This window comes from Scyliorhinus torazame, chromosome 16 (genome assembly GCF_047496885.1).
Source record: "Scyliorhinus torazame isolate Kashiwa2021f chromosome 16, sScyTor2.1, whole genome shotgun sequence".
Taxonomy (NCBI): Eukaryota; Metazoa; Chordata; class Chondrichthyes; order Carcharhiniformes; family Scyliorhinidae; genus Scyliorhinus; species Scyliorhinus torazame.
Genome location: NC_092722.1, coordinates 31,831,427 through 31,855,753, shown reverse-complemented (window position 1 = coordinate 31,855,753; position 24,327 = coordinate 31,831,427). Strand labels below are relative to the sequence as shown.

General features: G+C 57.0%; 1 protein-coding gene across 1 annotated transcript in view; it reads right to left on the bottom strand.

Moving 5' to 3' along the window:
- The window catches only part of LOC140392348 (tumor necrosis factor receptor superfamily member 25-like), a 64,096-nt gene that overhangs the window by 19,339 nt on the left and 20,430 nt on the right, over positions 1-24,327 (bottom strand). The gene's annotated exons all lie outside the window — the stretch shown is intronic.

Sequence of the window (24,327 nt, the reverse complement as noted above, 5' to 3'; positions counted from 1 at the left end):
GTCCCGGTGCGGCACCGGTGCTGGCCCCTTAACGATAGCGAATCGGTCCCGGTGTGGCATCGGTGCCGGTCCCTTAACGATAGCGAATCGGTCCCGGTGTGGCACCGGTGCGAGCCCCTTAACGATAGCGAATCAGTCCCGGTGCAGCACCGGTGCGAGCCCCTTAACGATAGCGAATCGGTCCCAGTGCAGCACCGGTGCGAGCCCCTTAACGATAGCGAATCGGTCCCGGTGCGGCACCGGTGCCGGTCCCTTAACGAGAGCGAATCGGTCCCGGTGCGGCACCGGTGCCGGTCCCTTAACGATAGCGAATCGGTCCCAGTGCAGCACCGGTGCGAGCCCCTTAACGATAGCGAATCGGTCCCGGTGCGGCACCGGTGCGAGCCCCTTAACGATAGCGAATCGGTCCCGGTGCGGCACCGGTGCCGGTCCCTTAATTATAGCGAATCGGTCCCGGTGCGGCACCGGTGCCGGTCCCTTAACGATAGCGAATCAGTCCCGGTGCAGCACCGGTGCTAACCCCTTAACGATAGCGAATCAGTCCCGGTGCGGCACCGGTGCCGGTCCCTTAACGATAGCGAATCGGTCCCGGTGCGGCACCGGTGCCGGTCCCTTAACGATAGCGAATCAGTCCCGGTGCAGCACCGGTGCCGGTCCCTTAACGATAGCGAATCGGTCCCGGTGCGGCACCGGTGCCGGCCCCTTAACGAGAGCGAATCGGTCCCAGTGCAGCACCGGTGCGAGCCCCTTAACGATAGCGAATCGGTCCCGGTGCGGCACCGGTGCGAGCCCCTTAACGATAGCGAATCGGTCCCGGTGCGGCACCGGTGCGAGCCCCTTAACGATAGCGAATCGGTCCCGGTGCAGCACCGGTGCCGGCCCCTTAACGATAGCGAATCGGTCCCGGTGCGGCACCGGTGCGAGCCCATTAACGATAGCGAATCGGTCCCGGTGCGGCACCGGTGCGAGCCCCTTAACGATAGCGAATCGGTCCCGGTGCGGCACCGGTGCCGGCCCCTTAACGATAGCGAATCGGTCCCGGTGCGGCACCGGTGCTGGCCCCTTAACGATAGCGAATCGGCCCCGGTGCGGCACCGGTGCCGGCCCCTTAACAATAGCGAATCGGTCCCGGTGCGGCACCGGTGCCGGTCCCTTAACGATAGCGAGTCGGTCCCGGTGCGGCACCGGTGCCAACCCCTTAACGATAGCGAATCGGTCCCGGTGCGGCACCGGTGCTGGCCCCTTAACGATAGCGAATCGGTCCCGGTGTGGCATCGGTGCCGGTCCCTTAACGATAGCGAATCGGTCCCGGTGTGGCACCGGTGCGAGCCCCTTAACGATAGCGAATCAGTCCCGGTGCAGCACCGGTGCGAGCCCCTTAACGATAGCGAATCAGTCCCGGTGCAGCACCGGTGCGAGCCCCTTAACGATAGCGAATCAGTCCCGGTGCAGCACCGGTGCGAGCCCCTTAACGATAGCGAATCAGTCCCGGTGCAGCACCGGTGCGAGCCCCTTAACGATAGCGAATCAGTCCCGGTGCAGCACCGGTGCGAGCCCCTTAACGATAGCGAATCAGTCCCGGTGTGGCACCGGTGCGAGCCCCTTAACGATAGCGAATCGGTCCCGGTGTGGCACCGGTGCGAGCCCCTTAACGATAGCGAATCAGTCCCGGTGCAGCACCGGTGCGAGCCCCTTAACGATAGCGAATCAGTCCCGGTGCGGCACCGGTGCGAGCCCCTTAACGATAGCGAATCGGTCCCGGTGCGGCACCGGTGCCGGTCCCTTAACGATAGCGAATCAGTCCCGGTGTGGCACCGGTGCGAGCCCCTTAACGATAGCGAATCGGTCCCGGTGCGGCACCGGTGCCGGCCCCTTAACGATAGCGAATCGGTCCCGGTGCGGCACCGGTGCCGGCCCCTTAACGATAGCGAATCGGTCCCGGTGCGGCACCGGTGCGAGCCCCTTAACGATAGCGAATCAGTCCCGGTGCAGCACCGGTGCCGGTCCCTTAACGATAGCGAATCGGTCCCGGTGCGGTACCGGTGCCGGCCCCTTAACGATAGCGAATCGGTCCCGGTGCAGCACTTGTGCCGGCCCCTTAACGATAGCGAATTGGTCCCGGTGCGGCACCAGTGCTAACCCCTTAACGATAGCGAATCGGTCCCGGTGCAGCACCGGTGCGAGCCCCTTAACGATAGCGAATCAGTCCCGGTGCGGCACCGGTGCCGGCCCCTTAACGATAGCGAATCGGTCCCGGTGCGGCATCGGTGCCGGTCCCTTAACGATAGCGAATCGGTCCCGGTGTGGCACCGGTGCCAACCCCTTAACGATAGCGAATCAGTCCCGGTGCAGCACCGGTGCCAACCCCTTAACGATAGCGAATCGGTCCCGGTGCGGCATCGGTGCCGGTCCCTTAACGATAGCGAATCAGTCCCGGTGCGGCACCGGTGCCGGTCCCTTAACGATAGCGAATCGGTCCCGGTGCAGCACCGGTGCTAACCCCTTAACGATAGCGAATCAGTCCCGGTGCGGCACCGGTGCCGGTCCCTTAACGATAGCGAATCGGTCCCGGTGCGGCACCGGTGCCGGTCCCTTAACGATAGCGAATCAGTCCCGGTGCAGCACCGGGCCGGTCCCTTAACGATAGCGAATCGGTCCCGGTGCGGCACCGGTGCTGGCCCCTTAACGAGAGCAAATCGGTCCCAGTGCAGCACCGGTGCGAGCCCCTTAACGATAGCGAATCGGTCCCGGTGCGGCACCGGTGCGAGCCCCTTAACGATAGCGAATCGGTCCCGGTGCGGCACCGGTGCGAGCCCCTTAACGATAGCGAATCGGTCCCGGTGCGGCACCGGTGCGAGCCCCTTAACGATAGCGAATCGGTCCCGGTGCGGCACCGGCGCGAGCCCCTTAACGATAGCGAATCGGTCCCGGTGCGGCACCGGTGCGAGCCCCTTAACGATAGCGAATCGGTCCCGGTGCGGCACCGGTGCCGGCCCCTTAACGATAGCGAATCGGTCCCGGTGCGGCACCGGTGCTGGCCCCTTAACGATAGCGAATCGGTCCCGGTGCAGCACCGGTGCGAGCCCCTTAACGATAGCGAATCAGTCCCGGTGCAGCACCGGTGCGAGCCCCTTAACGATAGCGAATCAGTCCCGGTGCAGCACCGGTGCGAGCCCCTTAACGATAGCGAATCAGTCCCGGTGCAGCACCGGTGCGAGCCCCTTAACGATAGCGAATCAGTCCCGGTGCAGCACCGGTGCGAGCCCCTTAACGAGAGCGAATCAGTCCCGGTGTGGCACCGGTGCGAGCCCATTAAGGATAGCGAATCGGTCCCGGTGTGGCACCGGTGCGAGCCCCTTAACGATAGCGAATCAGTCCCGGTGTGGCACCGGTGCGAGCCCCTTACCGAGAGCGAATCGGTCCCGGTGCAGCACCGGTGCCGGTCCCTTAACGATAGCGAATCGGTCCCGGTGCGGCACCGGTGCCGGCCCCTTAACGATAGCGAATCGGTCCCGGTGCAGCACTTGTGCCGGCCCCTTAACGATAGCGAATTGGTCCCGGTGCGGCACCAGTGCTAACCCCTTAACGATAGCGAATCGGTCCCGGTGCGGCACCGGTGCCAACCCCTTAACGATAGCGAATCAGTCCCGGTGCAGCACCGGTGCCAACCCCTTAACGATAGCGAATCGGTCCCGGTGCGGCATCGGTGCCGGTCCCTTAACGATAGCGAATCGGTCCCGGTGTGGCACCGGTGCCAACCCCTTAACGATAGCGAATCGGTCCCGGTGTGGCATCGGTGCGAGTCCCTTAACGATAGCGAATCGGTCCCGGTGTGGCACCGGTGCTAACCCCTTAACGATAGCGAATCGGTCCCGGTGCGGCACCGGTGCTAACCCCTTAACGAGAGCGAATCGGTCCCGGTGCGGCACCGGTGCTAACCCCTTAACGATAGCGAATCGGTCCCGGTGCAGCACCGGTGCCGGTCCCTTAACGATAGCGAATCGGTCCCGGTGCAGCACCGGTGCGAGCCCCTTAACGAGAGCGAATCGGTCCCGGTGTGGCACCGGTGCTAACCCCTTAACGATAGCGAATCGGTCCCGGTGCAGCACCGGTGCTAACCCCTTAACGATAGCGAATCGGTCCCGGTGCGGCACCGGTGCGAGCCCCTTAACGATAGCGAATCAGTCCCGGTGTGGCACCGGTGCCGGTCCCTTAACGATAGCGAATCAGTCCCGGTGCGGCACCGGTGCCGGTCCCTTAACGATAGCGAATCGGTCCCGGTGCAGCACCGGTGCGAGCCCCTTAACGATAGCGAATCGGTCCCGGTGCGGCACCGGTGCCAGCCTCTTAACGATAGCGAATCGGTCCCGGTGTGGCACCGGTGCCGGCCCCTTAACGAGAGCGAATCGGTCCCGGTGCGGCACCGGTGCTGGTCCCTTAACGATAGCGAATCGGTCCCGGTGCGGCACCGGTGCCGGCCCCTTAACGATAGCGAATCAGTCCCGGTGTGGCATCGGTGCCGGCCCCTTAACGATAGCGAATCGGTCCCGGTGTGGCACCGGTGCCGGCCCCTTAACGATAGCGAATCGGTCCCGGTGCGGCACCGGTGCCGGCCCCTTAACGATAGCGAATAGGTCCCGGTGTGGCACCGGTGCCGGCCCCTTAACGAGAGCGAATCGGTCCCGGTGCGGCACCGGTGCTGGTCCCTTAACGATAGCGAATCGGTCCCGGTGCGGCACCGGTGCTGGTCCCTTAACGATAGCGAGTCGGTCCCGGTGCGGCACCGGTGCCGGTCCCTTAACGATAGCGAATCGGTCCCGGTGCGGCACCGGTGCCGGTCCCTTAACGATAGCGAGTCGGTCCCAGTGCGGCACCGGTGCCAGCCCCTTAACGATAGCGAATCGGTCCCGGTGCGGCACCGGTGCTGGTCCCTTAACGATAGCGAATCGGTCCCGGTGCAGCACCGGTGCCGGCCCCTTAACGATAGCGAATCGGTCCCGGTGCGGCACCGGTGCCGGTCCCTTAACGATAGCGAATCGGTCCCGGTGCGGCACCGGTGCCGGTCCCTTAACGATAGCGAATCGGTCCCGGTGCGGCACCGGTGCCGGTCCCTTAACGATAGCGAGTCGGGCCCGGTGCGGCACCGGTGCCAGCCCCTTAACGATAGCGAATCGGTCCCGGTGCGGCACCGATGCCAGTCCCTTAACGATAGCGAATCGGTCCCGGTGCGGCACCGGTGCCGGTCCCTTAACGATAGCGAATCGGTCCCGGTGCAGCACCGGTGCCGGTCCCTTAACGATAGCGAATCGGTCCCGGTGCGGCACCGGTGCCGGTCCCTTAACGAGAGCGAATCGGTCCCGGTGCGGCACCGGTGCCGGTCCCTTAACGATAGCGAATCGGTCCCGGTGTGGCATCGGTGCCGGTCCCTTAATGATAGCGAATCGGTCCCCGTGCGGCACCGGTGCCGGTCCCTTAACGATAGCGAATCGGTCCCGGTGCAGCACCGGTGCTAACCCCTTAACGATAGCGAATCGGTCCCGGTGCAGAATCGGTGCCGGTCCCTTAACGATAGCGAATCAGTCCCGGTGCAGCACCGGTGCGAGCCCCTTAACGATAGCGAATCAGTCCCGGTGCAGCACCGGTGCGAGCCCCTTAACGATAGCGAATCAGTCCCGGTGCAGCACCGGTGCGAGCCCCTTAACGATAGCGAATCAGTCCCGGTGCAGCACCGGTGCGAGCCCCTTAACGATAGCAAATCAGTCCCGGTGTGGCACCGGTGTGAGCCCCTTAACGATAGCGAATCGGTCCCGGTGTGGCACCGGTGCGAGCCCCTTAACGATAGCGAATCAGTCCCGGTGCAGCACCGTTGCGAGCCCCTTAACGATAGCGAATCAGTCCCGGTGCGGCACCGGTGCGAGCCCCTTAACGATAGCGAATCGGTCCCGGTGCGGCACCGGTGCCGGTCCCTTAACGATAGCGAATCAGTCCCGGTGTGGCACCGGTGCGAGCCCCTTAACGATAGCGAATCGGTCCCGGTGCGGCACCGGTGCCGGCCCCTTAACGATAGCGAATCAGTCCCGGTGCGGCACCGGTGCCGGCCCCTTAACGATAGCGAATCGGTCCCGGTGCGGCACCGGTGCGAGCCCCTTAACGATAGCGAATCGGTCCCGGTGCAGCACCGGTGCCGGTCCCTTAACGATAACGAATCGGTCCCGGTGCGGCACCGGTGCCGGCCCCTTAACGATAGCGAATCGGTCCCGGTGCAGCACTTGTGCCGGCCCCTTAACGATAGCGAATTGGTCCCGGTGCGGCACCAGTGCTAACCCCTTAACGATAGCGAATCGGTCCCGGTGCAGCACCGGTGCGAGCCCCTTAACGATAGCGAATCAGTCCCGGTGCGGCACCGGTGCCGGCCCCTTAACGATAGCGAATCGGTCCCGGTGCGGCATCGGTGCCGGTCCCTTAACGATAGCGAATCGGTCCCGGTGTGGCACCGGTGCCAACCCCTTAACGATAGCGAATCAGTCCCGGTGCAGCACCGGTGCCAACCCCTTAATGATAGCGAATCGGTCCCGGTGCGGCATCGGTGCCGGTCCCTTAATGATAGCGAATCAGTCCCGGTGCGGCACCGGTGCCGGTCCCTTAACGATAGCGAATCGGTCCCGGTGCAGCACCGGTGCTAACCCCTTAACGATAGCGAATCAGTCCCGGTGCGGCACCGGTGCCGGTCCCTTAACGATAGCGAATCGGTCCCGGTGCGGCACCGGTGCTGGTCCCTTAACGATAGCGAATCAGTCCCGGTGCAGCACCGGTGCCGGTCCCTTAACGATAGCGAATCGGTCCCGGTGCGGCACCGGTGCCGGCCCCTCAACGAGAGCGAATCGGTCCCAGTGCAGCACCGGTGCGAGCCCCTTAACGATAGCGAATCGGTCCCGGTGCGGCACCGGTGCGAGCCCCTTAACGATAGCGAATCGGTCCCGGTGCGGCACCGGTGCGAGCCCCTTAACGATAGCGAATCGGTCCCGGTGCGGCACCGGTGCGAGCCCCTTAACGATAGCGAATCGGTCCCGGTGCGGCACCGGTGCGAGCCCCTTAACGATAGCGAATCGGTCCCGGTGCGGCACCGGTGCGAGCCCCTTAACGATAGCGAATCGGTCCCGGTGCGGCACCGGTGCCGGCCCCTTAACGATAGCGAATCGGTCCCGGTGCGGCACCGGTGCTGGCCCCTTAACGATAGCGAATCGGTCCCGGTGCGGCACCGGTGCCGGCCCCTTAACGATAGCGAATCGGTCCCGGTGCGGCACCGGTGCCGGTCCCTTAACGATAGCGAATCGGTCCCGGTGCGGCACCGGTGCCGGCCCCTTAACGATAGCGAATCAGTCCCGGTGTGGCATCGGTGCCGGCCCCTTAACGATAGCGAATCGGTCCCGGTGTGGCACCGGTGCCGGCCCCTTAACGATAGCGAATCGGTCCCGGTGCGGCACCGGTGCCGGCCCCTTAACGATAGCGAATCGGTCCCGGTGTGGCACCGGTGCCGGCCCCTTAACGAGAGCGAATCGGTCCCGGTGCGGCACCGGTGCTGGTCCCTTAACGATAGCGAGTCGGTCCCGGTGCGGCACCGGTGCCGGTCCCTTAACGATAGCGAATCGGTCCCGGTGCGGCACCGGTGCCGGTCCCTTAACGATAGCGAGTCGGTCCCGGTGCGGCACCGGTGCCAGCCCCTTAACGATAGCGAATCGGTCCCGGTGCGGCACCGGTGCCGGCCCCTTAACGATAGCGAATCGGTCCCGGTGCGGCACCGGTGCCGGTCCCTTAACGATAGCGAATCGGTCCCGGTGCGGCACCGGTGCCGGTCCCTTAACGATAGCGAATCGGTCCCGGTGCGGCACCGGTGCCGGTCCCTTAACGATAGCGAGTCGGTCCCGGTGCGGCACCGGTGCCAGCCCCTTAACGATAGCGAATCGGTCCCGGTGCGGCACCGGTGCCGGTCCCTTAACGATAGCGAATCGGTCCCGCTGCGGCACCGGTGCCGGTCCCTTAACGATAGCGAATCGGTCCCGGTGCAGCACCGGTGCCGGTCCCTTAACGATAGCGAATCGGTCCCGGTGCGGCACCGGTGCCGGTCCCTTAACGAGAGCGAATCGGTCCCGGTGCGGCACCGGTGCCGGTCCCTTAACGATAGCGAATCGGTCCCAGTGCAGCACCGGTGCGAGCCCCTTAACGATAGCGAATCGGTCCCGGTGCGGCACCGGTGCGAGCCCCTTAACGATAGCGAATCGGTCCCGGTGCGGCACCGGTGCCGGTCCCTTAATTATAGCGAATCGGTCCCGGTGCGGCACCGGTGCCGGTCCCTTAACGATAGCGAATCAGTCCCGGTGCAGCACCGGTGCTAACCCCTTAACGATAGCGAATCAGTCCCGGTGCGGCACCGGTGCCGGTCCCTTAACGATAGCGAATCGGTCCCGGTGCGGCACCGGTGCCGGTCCCTTAACGATAGCGAATCAGTCCCGGTGCAGCACCGGTGCCGGTCCCTTAACGATAGCGAATCGGTCCCGGTGCGGCACCGGTGCCGGCCCCTTAACGAGAGCGAATCGGTCCCAGTGCAGCACCGGTGCGAGCCCCTTAACGATAGCGAATCGGTCCCGGTGCGGCACCGGTGCGAGCCCCTTAACGATAGCGAATCGGTCCCGGTGCGGCACCGGTGCGAGCCCCTTAACGATAGCGAATCGGTCCCGGTGCAGCACCGGTGCCGGCCCCTTAACGATAGCGAATCGGTCCCGGTGCGGCACCGGTGCGAGCCCATTAACGATAGCGAATCGGTCCCGGTGCGGCACCGGTGCGAGCCCCTTAACGATAGCGAATCGGTCCCGGTGCGGCACCGGTGCCGGCCCCTTAACGATAGCGAATCGGTCCCGGTGCGGCACCGGTGCTGGCCCCTTAACGATAGCGAATCGGCCCCGGTGCGGCACCGGTGCCGGCCCCTTAACAATAGCGAATCGGTCCCGGTGCGGCACCGGTGCCGGTCCCTTAACGATAGCGAGTCGGTCCCGGTGCGGCACCGGTGCCAACCCCTTAACGATAGCGAATCGGTCCCGGTGCGGCACCGGTGCTGGCCCCTTAACGATAGCGAATCGGTCCCGGTGTGGCATCGGTGCCGGTCCCTTAACGATAGCGAATCGGTCCCGGTGTGGCACCGGTGCGAGCCCCTTAACGATAGCGAATCAGTCCCGGTGCAGCACCGGTGCGAGCCCCTTAACGATAGCGAATCAGTCCCGGTGCAGCACCGGTGCGAGCCCCTTAACGATAGCGAATCAGTCCCGGTGCAGCACCGGTGCGAGCCCCTTAACGATAGCGAATCAGTCCCGGTGCAGCACCGGTGCGAGCCCCTTAACGATAGCGAATCAGTCCCGGTGCAGCACCGGTGCGAGCCCCTTAACGATAGCGAATCAGTCCCGGTGTGGCACCGGTGCGAGCCCCTTAACGATAGCGAATCGGTCCCGGTGTGGCACCGGTGCGAGCCCCTTAACGATAGCGAATCAGTCCCGGTGCAGCACCGGTGCGAGCCCCTTAACGATAGCGAATCAGTCCCGGTGCGGCACCGGTGCGAGCCCCTTAACGATAGCGAATCGGTCCCGGTGCGGCACCGGTGCCGGTCCCTTAACGATAGCGAATCAGTCCCGGTGTGGCACCGGTGCGAGCCCCTTAACGATAGCGAATCGGTCCCGGTGCGGCACCGGTGCCGGCCCCTTAACGATAGCGAATCGGTCCCGGTGCGGCACCGGTGCCGGCCCCTTAACGATAGCGAATCGGTCCCGGTGCGGCACCGGTGCGAGCCCCTTAACGATAGCGAATCAGTCCCGGTGCAGCACCGGTGCCGGTCCCTTAACGATAGCGAATCGGTCCCGGTGCGGTACCGGTGCCGGCCCCTTAACGATAGCGAATCGGTCCCGGTGCAGCACTTGTGCCGGCCCCTTAACGATAGCGAATTGGTCCCGGTGCGGCACCAGTGCTAACCCCTTAACGATAGCGAATCGGTCCCGGTGCAGCACCGGTGCGAGCCCCTTAACGATAGCGAATCAGTCCCGGTGCGGCACCGGTGCCGGCCCCTTAACGATAGCGAATCGGTCCCGGTGCGGCATCGGTGCCGGTCCCTTAACGATAGCGAATCGGTCCCGGTGTGGCACCGGTGCCAACCCCTTAACGATAGCGAATCAGTCCCGGTGCAGCACCGGTGCCAACCCCTTAACGATAGCGAATCGGTCCCGGTGCGGCATCGGTGCCGGTCCCTTAACGATAGCGAATCAGTCCCGGTGCGGCACCGGTGCCGGTCCCTTAACGATAGCGAATCGGTCCCGGTGCAGCACCGGTGCTAACCCCTTAACGATAGCGAATCAGTCCCGGTGCGGCACCGGTGCCGGTCCCTTAACGATAGCGAATCGGTCCCGGTGCGGCACCGGTGCCGGTCCCTTAACGATAGCGAATCAGTCCCGGTGCAGCACCGGGCCGGTCCCTTAACGATAGCGAATCGGTCCCGGTGCGGCACCGGTGCTGGCCCCTTAACGAGAGCAAATCGGTCCCAGTGCAGCACCGGTGCGAGCCCCTTAACGATAGCGAATCGGTCCCGGTGCGGCACCGGTGCGAGCCCCTTAACGATAGCGAATCGGTCCCGGTGCGGCACCGGTGCGAGCCCCTTAACGATAGCGAATCGGTCCCGGTGCGGCACCGGTGCGAGCCCCTTAACGATAGCGAATCGGTCCCGGTGCGGCACCGGCGCGAGCCCCTTAACGATAGCGAATCGGTCCCGGTGCGGCACCGGTGCGAGCCCCTTAACGATAGCGAATCGGTCCCGGTGCGGCACCGGTGCCGGCCCCTTAACGATAGCGAATCGGTCCCGGTGCGGCACCGGTGCTGGCCCCTTAACGATAGCGAATCGGTCCCGGTGCAGCACCGGTGCGAGCCCCTTAACGATAGCGAATCAGTCCCGGTGCAGCACCGGTGCGAGCCCCTTAACGATAGCGAATCAGTCCCGGTGCAGCACCGGTGCGAGCCCCTTAACGATAGCGAATCAGTCCCGGTGCAGCACCGGTGCGAGCCCCTTAACGATAGCGAATCAGTCCCGGTGCAGCACCGGTGCGAGCCCCTTAACGAGAGCGAATCAGTCCCGGTGTGGCACCGGTGCGAGCCCATTAAGGATAGCGAATCGGTCCCGGTGTGGCACCGGTGCGAGCCCCTTAACGATAGCGAATCAGTCCCGGTGTGGCACCGGTGCGAGCCCCTTACCGAGAGCGAATCGGTCCCGGTGCAGCACCGGTGCCGGTCCCTTAACGATAGCGAATCGGTCCCGGTGCGGCACCGGTGCCGGCCCCTTAACGATAGCGAATCGGTCCCGGTGCAGCACTTGTGCCGGCCCCTTAACGATAGCGAATTGGTCCCGGTGCGGCACCAGTGCTAACCCCTTAACGATAGCGAATCGGTCCCGGTGCGGCACCGGTGCCAACCCCTTAACGATAGCGAATCAGTCCCGGTGCAGCACCGGTGCCAACCCCTTAACGATAGCGAATCGGTCCCGGTGCGGCATCGGTGCCGGTCCCTTAACGATAGCGAATCGGTCCCGGTGTGGCACCGGTGCCAACCCCTTAACGATAGCGAATCGGTCCCGGTGTGGCATCGGTGCGAGTCCCTTAACGATAGCGAATCGGTCCCGGTGCGGCACCGGTGCAAGCCCCTTAACGATAGCGAATCAGTCCCGGTGCGGCACCGGTGCCGGCCCCTTAACGATAGCGAATCGGTCCCGGTGCGGCACCGGTGCGAGCCCCTTAACGATAGCGAATCGGTCCCGGTGCAGCACCGGTGCGAGCCCCTTAACGATAGCGAATCAGTCCCGGTGCGGCACCGGTGCGAGCCCCTTAACGATAGCGAATCGGTCCCGGTGCGGCATCGGTGCCGGTCCCTTAACGATAGCGAATCGGTCCCGGTGCGGCACCGGTGCCAACCCCTTAACGATAGCGAATCAGTCCCGGTGCAGCACCGGTGCCGGCCCCTTAACGATAGCGAATCAGTCCCGGTGCAGCACCGGTGCCAACCCCTTAACGATAGCGAATCGGTCCCGGTGCGGCATCGGTGCCGGTCCCTTAACGATAGCGAATCGGTCCCGGTGCAGCATCGGCGCCGGTCCCTTAACGATAGCGAATCAGTCCCGGTGCAGCACCGGTGCCAACCCCTTAACGATAGCGAATCGGTCCCGGTGCAGCACCGGTGCCAACCCCTTAACGATAGCGAATCGGTCCCGGTGCAGCACCGGTGCGAGCCCCTTAACGATAGCGAATCGGTCCCGGTGCGGCACCGGTGCCGGCCCCTTAACGATAGCGAATCGGTCCCGGTGCAGCACCGGTGCGAGCCCCTTAACGATAGCGAATCGGTCCCGGTGCAGCACCGGTGCGAGCCCCTTAACGATAGCGAATCAGTCCCGGTGCAGCACCGGTGCGAGCCCCTTAACGAAAGCGAATCAGTCCCGGTGTGGCACCGGTGCGAGCCCCTTAACGATAGCGAATCGGTCCCGGTGTGGCACCGGTGCGAGCCCCTTAACGATAGCGAATCAGTCCCGGTGCAGCACCGGTGCGAGCCCCTTAACGATAGCGAATCAGTCCCTGTGCGGCACCGGTGCGAGTCCCTTAACGATAGCGAATCGGTCCCGGTGCGGCACCGGTGCCGGTCCCTTAACGATAGCGAATCAGTCCCGGTGTGGCACCGGTGCGAGCCCCTTAACGATAGCGAATCGGTCCCGGTGCGGCACCGGTGCCGGCCCCTTAACGATAGCGAATCAGTCCCGGTGCGGCACCGGTGCCGGCCCCTTAACGATAGCGAATCGGTCCCAGTGCGGCACCGGTGCGAGCCCCTTAACGATAGCGAATCGGTCCCGGTGCAGCACCGGTGCCGGTCCCTTAACGATAGCGAATCGGTCCCGGTGCGGCACCGGTGCCGGCCCCTTAACGATAGCGAATCGGTCCCGGTGCAGCACTTGTGCCGGCCCCTTAACGATAGCGAATTGGTCCCGGTGCGGCACCAGTGCTAACCCCTTAACGATAGCGAATCGGTCCCGGTGCAGCACCGGTGCGAGCCCCTTAACGATAGCGAATCAGTCCCGGTGCGGCACCGGTGCCAGCCCCTTAACGATAGCGAATCGGTCCCGGTGTGGCACCGGTGCCAACCCCTTAACGATAGCGAATCAGTCCCGGTGCAGCACCGGTGCCAACCCCTTAACGATAGCGAATCGGTCCCGGTGCGGCATCGGTGCCGGTCCCTTAACGATAGCGAATCAGTCCCGGTGCGGCACCGGTGCCGGTCCCTTAACGATAGCGAATCGGTCCCGGTGCAGCACCGGTGCTAACCCCTTAACGATAGCGAATCAGTCCCGGTGCGGCACCGGTGCCGGTCCCTTAACGATAGCGAATCGGTCCCGGTGCGGCACCGGTGCCGGTCCCTTAACGATAGCGAATCAGTCCCGGTGCAGCACCGGTGCCGGTCCCTTAACGATAGCGAATCGGTCCCGGTGCGGCACCGGTGCCGGCCCCTTAACGAGAGCGAATCGGTCCCAGTGCAGCACCGGTGCGAGCCCCTTAACGATAGCGAATCGGTCCCGGTGCGGCACCGGTGCGAGCCCCTTAACGATAGTGAATCGGTCCCGGTGCGGCACCGGTGCGAGCCCCTTAACGATAGCGAATCGGTCCCGGTGCAGCACCGGTGCGAGCCCCTTAACGATAGCGAATCGGTCCCGGTGCGGCACCGGTGCGAGCCCCTTAACGATAGCGAATCGGTCCCGGTGCGGCACCGGTGCCGGCCCCTTAACGATAGCGAATCGGTCCCGGTGCGGCACCGGTGCCGGTCCCTTAACGATAGCGAGTCGGTCCCGGTGCGGCACCGGTGCCAACCCCTTAACGATAGCGAATCGGTCCCGGTGCGGCACCGGTGCGAGCCCCTTAACGATAGCGAATCGGTCCCGGTGCGGCATCGGTGCCGGTCCCTTAACGATAGCGAATCGGTCCCGGTGCAGCACCGGTGCGAGCCCCTTAACGAGAGCGAATCAGTCCCGGTGCAGCACCGGTGCGAGCCCCTTAACGATAGCGAATCGGTCCCGGTGCGGCACCGGTGCGAGCCCCTTAACGATAGCGAATCGGTCCCGGTGCAGCACCGGTGCCGGCCCCTTAACGATAGCGAATCGGTCCCGGTGCAGCACCGGTTTTCCTGTCAGAAAAATCCACAGAGTCTCCGTTGGCATCAATACTTAGTCTCCGAAACGAATAATCCCATCTTAAGTGTTGATGCCAATGCAGAATTTGTGGACTTTCATGACAGAAACCTGCATCGATTCCGCTACTGCTTAGGGGTCTCACATGGAACACAATCGATTCTAATGAGAAACGATGCGGGATTCGCCAGTTTCGCGGTTCACACTCAGGAGGCTGACCAGCTGCAGCCGCAGATGCACGCTGCACTCCCCACACACACCATCCCAGCCAACTAGATGGCAGTAAGGAGAGCAGCCCCAAGGCTTACAGATGCCGAGCTGGAGACCCTCTTGGATGCGGTGGAGGAGCGGCGGGTGACCTTATACTCTGGCCCGGGAAGAAAGCTGCCAGACGCCGCCGTTCACCGTGCCTGGGTGCAGGTGGCAGAGGCCATGAGCACCGTGGGCAAGACCGTCCAGGTGGCACAGCAGTGCCGGAGAAAACTGCACGCCTTCCTCGGGACGCCCAGAGTAAGTAGTAGCACTGTGCCCTGGCAGTAACCCACGTCCCACACAGCCATAGCCCTACACCCCCCCCTCCCCAACCAGGAGGACAGCAGAACCCCACTCTGCACCACATGCCGCACCCATTCCAGCCACCAAGCCACTGAGGCCACCAGCTACCCACCCCCTGGGCTGCATGTGTCAGACTGTCTAACACTGTCGATTTCTGAGTCCCCTCCCACCCCATGCCCAATCGGGTCCACCGGGCTACATGGTGGCACGCGTTGGCACTGCCGGCTCCACTCCTGCATACCCCTCTCTACTCTCCCCACACCCCTGGTCCTGTCGGTGGCCGGCACCGTGAGGGCCTCTAGCCCTGGTGCCAGTCCCTCATGGCAGGGGTACTGTTGGCTAGCACTGCCCATGCCAGGGGTAGGCACCGTGGCCCCCATAGGGGCTACACTGTCAGTGTTGCCCTGGGTGGGCCGCTGACAGGTGGCAGCCGGGTTGGGAGGGGGAAGGTGGAGGGGGGGGTTGGGAGGGGGGGGGGGGGTTGGAGGCGCCCATACAACCAGTGTACTCTGCAGAACCAGGGGTCTGGGTGGGTGGTTAGTCGGGTGCACAGCAAGATGGCTGCCTTGCAGGCCACGGCAATGGCAGTCCATGCCTGTACACCGCCCCCTGTGGGGGGTCACCACGGCCACTCGGCCTGCTCCCCCTTGCCCCCCACTCCCCCGGCCCTGGTAGTGCCCCCCCTTCCCTGCCAGCAAGGCCAGTGTCTGACCCGGCAGCACGCAGCCACTCTTCTCCGTGTCCTACCTCATCTCTCTCCCTCAGCAGCCACGATTTTTAAAAGCACAAGTGAACCGCGGCCATTGGAGGAGGAGAAATGCGGAGGCCCCGGAGAATGCCGGGTCAGGCCCGCTAATTAGATACAAACTGTGTCTACTGTACGTGTGTTCTGGATCGCATTGGCACTGCTGTCAAGGTGACGGTGAATCACGATTTGGTGTCAAATCGGCGGCTGCTACTATTTTGGCGTTGGAGCCTTTTCTCCACCCAATCACCTTTCCCGATTTCAGTGTCGGCCAATGGAGAATCCCGCCCATCTCTTTCCACTGTCTGAAAACTGGACAGTGCAAAAATAATGAGAATAGGCACTTTGCTCATCAAAGATAAGCTTGGGTTAGATACAGAGTAAAGCTCCCTCTCCACTGACCCCATCAAACACTCCCAGCACAGGTACAGCACGGGGTTAGATACTTAGTACAGCTCCCCCTGCACTATTCCCATTAAACACTCCCAGGACAGGTACAGCACAGGGTTAGATACAGAGTAAACCTCCCTCTACACTGTCCCCATCAAACACTCCCAGGACAGGTACAGCACGGAGTTAGATACAGAGTAAAACTCCCTTTGCACTGTCCACATCAAACACTCCCAGGATAGGTACAGCACAGGGTTAGATACAGAGTAAAGCTCCCTCTCCACTGCCCCCATCAAACACTCCCAGGACAGGTACAGCACGGAGTTAGATACAGAGTAAAGCTCCCTCTACACTGTCCTCATCAAACACTTTGAAGGCAGGTACAGCATGGGGATGGATACAGAGTAAAGCTCCCTCTACACTGCCACATCAAACACTTCCAGAGCAGATACAGAGCAGGTTAGCTCCCTCTATATTGTCACAAACTCTCCCAACAGAGCTACCAGCCCCCGTATCAGCCTCCCCGAACAGGCGCCGGAATGTGGCGGCCAGGGGCTTTTCACAGTAACTTCATTTGAAGCCTACTTGTGACAATAAGCGATTTTTATTTTATTTTATTTTTTTACAGCATGTTAGACACAAAGTGAAGATTTGTCTACACTGTCCCCATCAAACACTCCCAGGGTAGGAACAGAATGTGTTCATGTTATATTTGCAATGTGCCACAAAGAGAAAAGGTGTGGAGGTACTACACACTTGGGATTCTTCCAAATATGATGTAAGGATTCTTCAGGAGATGTTGCTCATACAATACTTAAGTAGGGCGCTCTTAGGGCAGCAAGGTGGCGCAGTGGGGTAGCCCTGCAGCCTCACGGCGCCGAGGTCCCAGATTCGATCCCGGCTCTGGGTCACTGTCCGTGTGGAGTTTGCACATTCTCCCCATGTTCGCGTGGGTTTTGCCCCCACAAACCAAAGATGTGCAGACTAAGTGGATTGGCCACGCTAAATTGCCCCTTAATAGGAAAAAATTAATTGGGTTCACTAAACTTATATGAAAAAAAAAGTAGGGTGCTCTTTCCAAGAGCCGGTGCAGACTCGATGGGCTGAATGGCCTCCTTCTGCATTGTAGCGATTCTATGATTCTATGATAATAGAAGATGAAGAACTGAAGCCCGTGCAAACACTCTGCCGACATCCCTACAGATCACGTGACATTCCACTAGCAGGGCTGTATTACTTAAATACAATACACCCTGTCATGATATACATCAGCATATCATGGTGCAATCACACACACACTGACACACTGATGGACATACAGTAGGACCAACCAGCATACACAACATCACAGCCAATCACCAGTGACAGCACACGCACTATAAAGACAGGGGACACCAGAGTTCCCGCTCATTCTAGCAGCAGCCAGCTCAGAGCACAGAGCTCACAGCCTGCCTCTCAGACATTCACCATGTGCTGAGTGCCTCACCTAGATAGTGATAGGACAGGGTCCACAGATAAGCTGGTAATGCACGTACCCAAGCTTACAGTATGTTATTACAGTTGAGTTGTTAATAAAATAGAGTTACACCATCTCCAGCCGTGTTGACCTGTTTGTAGACCAGAACATCCAACACGACACACCCTTCCCCCTTTACTTCTTTAGTCCAAAGGACAACTGTTCTGAATGTTTAAACAGCAGACATTAAACATTAGATACATTACTTTGCACCATTATTTTTGTTTAGATATATACAATCTTTCAGGCAGATGTCTATTTCTTTTGGATTGTACTCAATGTTCTAGTACCTGGCTACTTGCGACCTTTGAACTGTCTTCTTTTTCTTCAGTGTCCATCTCCATTTGTGTTGAAGATTTTTCAGAAACAGAATGTGAACTTGTCACTGTGTTTGGCCTCTGTTTAGAAGTATCGCTGCTTAGATATTTTGTGCAAATACTTGGGAAGTTTCAGCGATTTCACTTTGAGAAGCCAGCAGTTGGTCAGTATGACATCGCCGAACTCTCCTTCTTTACGATGTCTGATATTGGACCTGTTTTTGCTGGGATAACTGCAGGTACCCACTTCTCATTTGCATTGTAGCTTCTTGCTGGTATTCACTCTCCTTGACTGAATACACTTTTTTTTAGAGTTTTGTTCCCTCCGAGCAATCTGTTGTTATCATTTGACATTCTCTGAAGTATCAGGCGGTATCAAGGTCTTAGCTTTCTTTTGAAGAGCAGCATTGCTGGTGAACACTGTCATTGCAGGTGTGGTATTTTGATAGGATACCAAGAAGTTATTTACTCAATTTGACAATGTACCTTGATCCTTTGATAGTTTGATTGAGTGTTTAAGTGACTGTATGAATCACTCAGCCATCCCATTTGTTGCAGGGGGGTATAGAGCTGACTTGATGTGCTGTATACCATTTCCTTTTAAGTAGTCTTTAAACTCCTTGGAAGTGAAACGAGTTCCATTGTCACTTACGACCTGCTCCCATCTGCCAAATCTCGCAAATATTCAATCCAACTTCTCAATAGTTTCTTCTGCCGTCGTAATTACATAATCACTTCCGAGCCATTTAGAATGTGCATCTACAATAACTGGACCAGCGTAGTCTATGTGCATTCTCTGCCATGGCTGTGTCGGCCATTCCCACGAGTATGTGGGTTGCGGTGGAGTGTTCCTTAGTTTGGCACAGGACTTACATTTCCCCACTTTCTCTTTGATTTGGGTATCTAACCCGGCCACCAAAAATAACTGCGTGCCAGTTCTTTCATCCTCAGCACACGTTTTATAAATTTAGAGTACCCAATTCATTTTTTACAATTAAGGGGCAATTTAGCATGGCCAATCCACCTACCCTGCACATCTTTGGGTTGTGGGGCGAAATCTACGCAAACACGGGGAGAATGTGCAAACTCCACAAGGACAGTGACCTAGAGCCGGGATCGAACCTGGGACCTTGCGCCGTTAGGCACTAGTTCTAACCACTGCGCCACCGTGCAGCCCCTATCCTCAGCACACTTGGATGTCTCTCATGTTTGTTGGTCAAGAATTTTATTATGTAAGCATGGAGGAATAATCACTTGGATTCCTCATAATAAAACTCCATTCTGGACTGTCAATTCCAATCTTCTTGTGATGTTGGACTTGAGGTCTGGATTTTTACGCTTTACGTCTGTCATTGTTCCTTTTTGAACCATGTCCATAACCTTCCCCATCACTGGGTCAGTTCTTGTGTACCTCTGTACTTGAGATGAAGTCACAGAATGTTGACAACATTTTCTTCAGGTTCTTGCTTGAGTTGTAGCAGCAATCTTGACAAAGCATCAGCATTTGCATGTTGCTCCGATTTACGACATTTAATATCGTAAGTGTGTGCTGATAATATCAAACACCATCTCTGTAACCTACTAGCTGCTAAAGAAGGAATACCTTTTATATGGTCTGAAGATTGGTGTCAAGGGTTGTGGCCTGTCAAGAGAGCAAAATTACATCCAAAAATGTAGTGTTGAACCTTCTTACCCTGAATATAACCCTCAAAGCTTCTTTTTCTAGCTGAGGGTAATTTGTTTCTGCGCTCGTAAGTCACAGGGTAATGCATTGCAAGCATTGTAACTTCCATTTGGGATTGCCATGAATCAATAGCTTTGACTTCTTTAAGGCTTTCTTTACCTCTTTATACACATTTTTGCATTCTTTTGTCCAGTGCCATACCTGTTTGGCACATAACAAAATGCACAAAGGCTTCAGTCGGGTTGTGAAATTTGGGACAAATTTGCTATAATAGTTTATTAATCCCAGAAATGACCTCCGTTGCGCCACATTTTGAGGACGTGATACTTCTAAGATTTCTATCATCGTTTTTGGTTCTTTAGTTTACGGATGTCTTGAAAAAGTCACATTTTTCCTTTTTAATTTGGAGATTATGGTTCTGTAGATGTTCCAGTATAGCTTCCAAGTTCTTCAAATGCTCTTGTTCACTTGAGCCAGTGATGAGGATGTCATCTAGATAACATTGTACACATTTAGCCCACTCAGAATTTGATCCATAGACCTCTGAAATAGAGCATGTGCAGATGTTATCCTAAATAGAAGTCCCCTGTAATGGAACAGACCTTTGTGCGTCACGACAGTGAGTAGCAGCTGTGATTTTGCAGCCACATTCATTTGTAAATACCCCTGTGATAGATCTATTTTACTGAATTTCTGACCTCCAGAAAGTCCAGCAAATAAGTCTTCAATCAGTAGCAGTGGATAGTGATCTGTGCACAATGCGAAGTTTACTGTTGTCTTAAAATTTCCACATATCCTTACTGAACCATCTTGTTTTAGTACAGGAACTATTGATATAGCCCAATCACTTGTAATAACTGGTTCAGACTTTTGGTCTGATGGCGTATGGTACGGTTCTGGCTTTGAAGCATTTTGGCGTACTGTTTGGCTTAATTTTGAGTTGGACTTAAACTCCTGACATTGAGCTCAGTGAGTTTTCAAACATCTTTTTATGCTTTTCTAGAAGTTGCTGTAGGTCATTCTTTTAATCAACTAGTTGATTCACCATTCCCCAGTTGAATTTGGTTTTACCCAATCATGCTCTACCAAATAAATCAGGAACGTTCCCCTGGACAATTTGGAGAGACTACTCTGCTGTTTATCCATTTACTTCCACTTTTATCCTAATTTATCCTTTTAGTGGTATGATCTCTTCTATGTTTATCTGTAGATAACATTTGATGGTTTCAATGGCAGATGCTTCAACCTCTGGTTATAGATCATCTCCATCGTCCCTGCTGGGGAGGATTCTTTCTCCAGCAGGCTCTGGAGGGGTGAGTATTTCAGGGATCTACGGGCAGATCTGGTCAGTGGAGACGGCATGGGTGGATGAGGTGAGGACGAAGTGGGCAGAGGAACTGGGACCTATTTTGGATGAGGAAATGAGGAGTGGAGCTATTCACAAGGTAAACTCCACCTGCTCCTTTGCACGGATCAGCCCAGCTTAAGGTGGTACATCGGGCTCACCTAACAAAGGTGAGAATGAGTGGTTTCTTTCCGGGGGTGGAAGACACATGTGCGTGGTGTTCCCGGGGGCCACCCATACGTTCTGGTTGTGTCCTAAGCTGGTAAGCTTTGGGGTCTCCTTCTTTAGCATATGTCAGCGATTCCTAACGTCTTGTCCAATTTCAGGGCGTCAGACTCGCCGGGGCTGTGAGTGAGGGTGATCGGTTCAAGGGTTCTACCTAGATGGCAGCCATTCACTTCCTTCTTTAAAGAGTTAGTCACCATCAGTTGTTGGGGTGGGGGGGTGGAGTTTAGTTTATGGGTGGGGGAGGGTTTTTTCTTTTCTTTTTCTTCTGAATGGGATTCATATGGTAGGTTGAGTTTTTGCTATGTTGTTGTGTATTACACCCATTGTTTGTGATGTTAGATTCTTCTGAATTTATTATAAATGGAAAATCTTCAATAAAAATATATTTTAAAAATAGATTGTCTCCGGCTTCCCCCAGAGTGTATAGAGCTGCCCCCTATACACTTCCATTTTTACTTGGTTACCATCAGGTTTTGGGAAAACCCAGCAATGTTGTTGATCACACCGTACCAGCAAGATGCCTAGTTTCAGCTCTTGAAGATGTTTGGGTACACCGTCTCCTAAGGGGCCTTGAACTTAGTCTATCATCTTGTAGACTCGACTAGTAGGCTTAGATGTTTTATTTTTCTTTGGTCCTTTTTGCCACAGTTCTTGCACTTATTTTCTCCACTCCAGCTGAGTGTCCAATTTGTGCACATTGATGGCTTGGCGTAGCCATGCAGACTTATTTTTGTCTCCATCTTGTGGACCTTCGCTCCAGCTCCCATCTGTGAAGCCTCGTTTGCTGCTAGCTCCATTGATGTGGCAATTTCAACAGCTGATTTAAGAGATAAGGTACTTTCAGTAAGCAGTTTTCACTGAATAGCTTCATTGCGGAGTCCACATACCAGCCTATCACAAAGGGTGTCGTCTAATGTTGCACCAAACTTGCAGTGTTTTGTTAACCTTCTTGAGGTCGCCATGAATAGTAAGATGCTTTCATCTTCTTCCTGACCACAGCGGTGGAACCAAAATCTTTTTGCAATTATACGTGGAATTGGTGAGAAATGTCCTTCCAGAACCTTCATCCATTCATTGTAGATTTTTGGAGTAGCAAAAAGGATTTACGCCCGAACCAAACTGGGAAATGTTGCAACCTTTAGGTCAGCGTTTTTCAAACTTTTATTCAAGCGACCCACTTTTACAGAATAGCCGACTATTGCGACCCACGCCACATTCTCAAAAGGTTTTCCATAATTACTGTTAAAAGGTCACACTCATTGTTGGCACTTCTGTACCATTGAATGTAAATTGGTAAATTGAGCTGCTGTTTCACCTTAAACGAGAGCTCCATCCTGACACTTTGCTAAAGGGTGTACCTCAGGATTATTTGAATATTTTATTTCTTCGCACCCATTGCTTGCATTTGAAAAATAGCGTTCAAGCACTGGAAGAGTAATAGGCTCAGTATTACAGAGTTTTAACAACTTCATGTTCTGGCGTTCAAAACCTAACAAGACCTCAGATGGGAAATTACACCCAAAACTTCAATGACAGGAACAGGAGCCCTAAATGTTGAACGAAAAACTCGGTCAGACAGAATATCACTGGTCGACTGTCAGTGCCGTTTCCCAGCTAATGATGTAACAGACTGAAAGCATGCTAAAGAAAATAATGCTGGACACAGCTCAGCTGACCAATATGCAAAACGTGCAGGCACATTCCATTCCATACATCTGCAACATTTTACCGGCTCCTGTGTACATGAGTATAGTTTAGTGACCAGCTAATGTCATCTTTGGCGAACAATTCAAGTCCTGATAAAGGTAGATACTTGTGGTCGAGGAACCGATTCAGCTGCTGGAATCCATGTAGCCACATGGCAGAAACGGATGCTTGGGGACAAGTACCTGGAAAGAGCGGGTGGAAATCGGCGGGGGACGTGATGAAAAAAAGTTGCGTCCTTGAAGGACAAGAGCCCCAGTGTGGAGAGACAATTCAGAAGTGGAAGGAGTGGACATAGGGGCTTGTAGGAGTGGAGGAGGCTGTATGTCCAGCTTAACTGAGAGAATGATAAAAGACACATGGGGTTAGTGACACACTGAACTCAAGAAATAATACAGATCCTGATGCTGAACACAGTAGCAGGATATGCCACCCAAAGAGAATTTTACAGGTCTCTGACTGCAAACTGCCAAACTATACTCTGGCCCAGAGAGACAAGGAAGTCCACGGTACCGGGTTCTTCATCGGCCTCAGGCGTCCATCCACAGTAACGCAGTGAGAATTTACCCAGAGAGAAAACGGTAAACATGGTCAGACGGTATTTGGGATCATTTTGGTGACCTTTTGGCGACCAATGCTACACCATCCAACGACCCATCCGCGGGTCGTGACCCCCATTTTGAAAATCACTGCTTCAGGTCCTCTGGTGTTTGATTTGCTTTGAGATAAAGCTGGAATCTTTCTTCATATGAGTTAGAAGTCTCTGCGTCTTCATCAAATGCACCCATAGCGCCACCTTTATCTGCCATTTCAAATACCAACTTTCTTCAGCCTTCCTCCCTTTTGTATTTTTTTATAAGTATGAAGCACGGTCTCCTGTTCTACAATGCAAAACATTTTTGTTTTGCCTGGGCTATCGTTTGTTTTATTTAAGTAGTAGTTTGGAATGCCCGTTCCCGCAATCCGTTTCACTTTACCACGTGCTGCTTCGAGTCTACTCACTTCCAGCGGCGAGCAAGTTTTAAAAACCTTTGTTCTGACTTATTCACGGTTGTGCTTCATTTTGTTTTTCAAACCTTCCTGCACCGGCAACTTTTCACTCGATCGCCGTTTGAATCGCTGCAAAGAGAAAATGTACGAAGGTGCCACACACACGGATTTCTTCAAAACACGATACAAGGTTTATTCAGGAGATGTTGCTCCTGCAATGCGAAGCTGGAGAACTGAAGCCCGTGCAAACACTCTGCTGCTGTCACGGCCGATCACGCGACGTTCCACCAGCAGACATGTACGACTTAAATACATAACAACTAGATACAGAGGAAAGTTCCCTCTGCACTGTCCCAATAACATTACTTTTGGACCGAGATTTCCACTTGGTGCTGCCTAGTCAGAAGTGACCAAGCTGACCCCAACTCTATCAATATTGGACTTTCTTCTTCAGCAGTGACTGGACACACCAAAGTCTTGGCTGGATTAGAACCTGAGTCCCACAGATAAATGTTCAGTGCCAAACCCACTAAATCACCAAATCCACCTGCAGTAAGAAGTGTTGACAGGGACTTGGTCCAGACCCTGCTTTAAGCCAAAGTTGACTA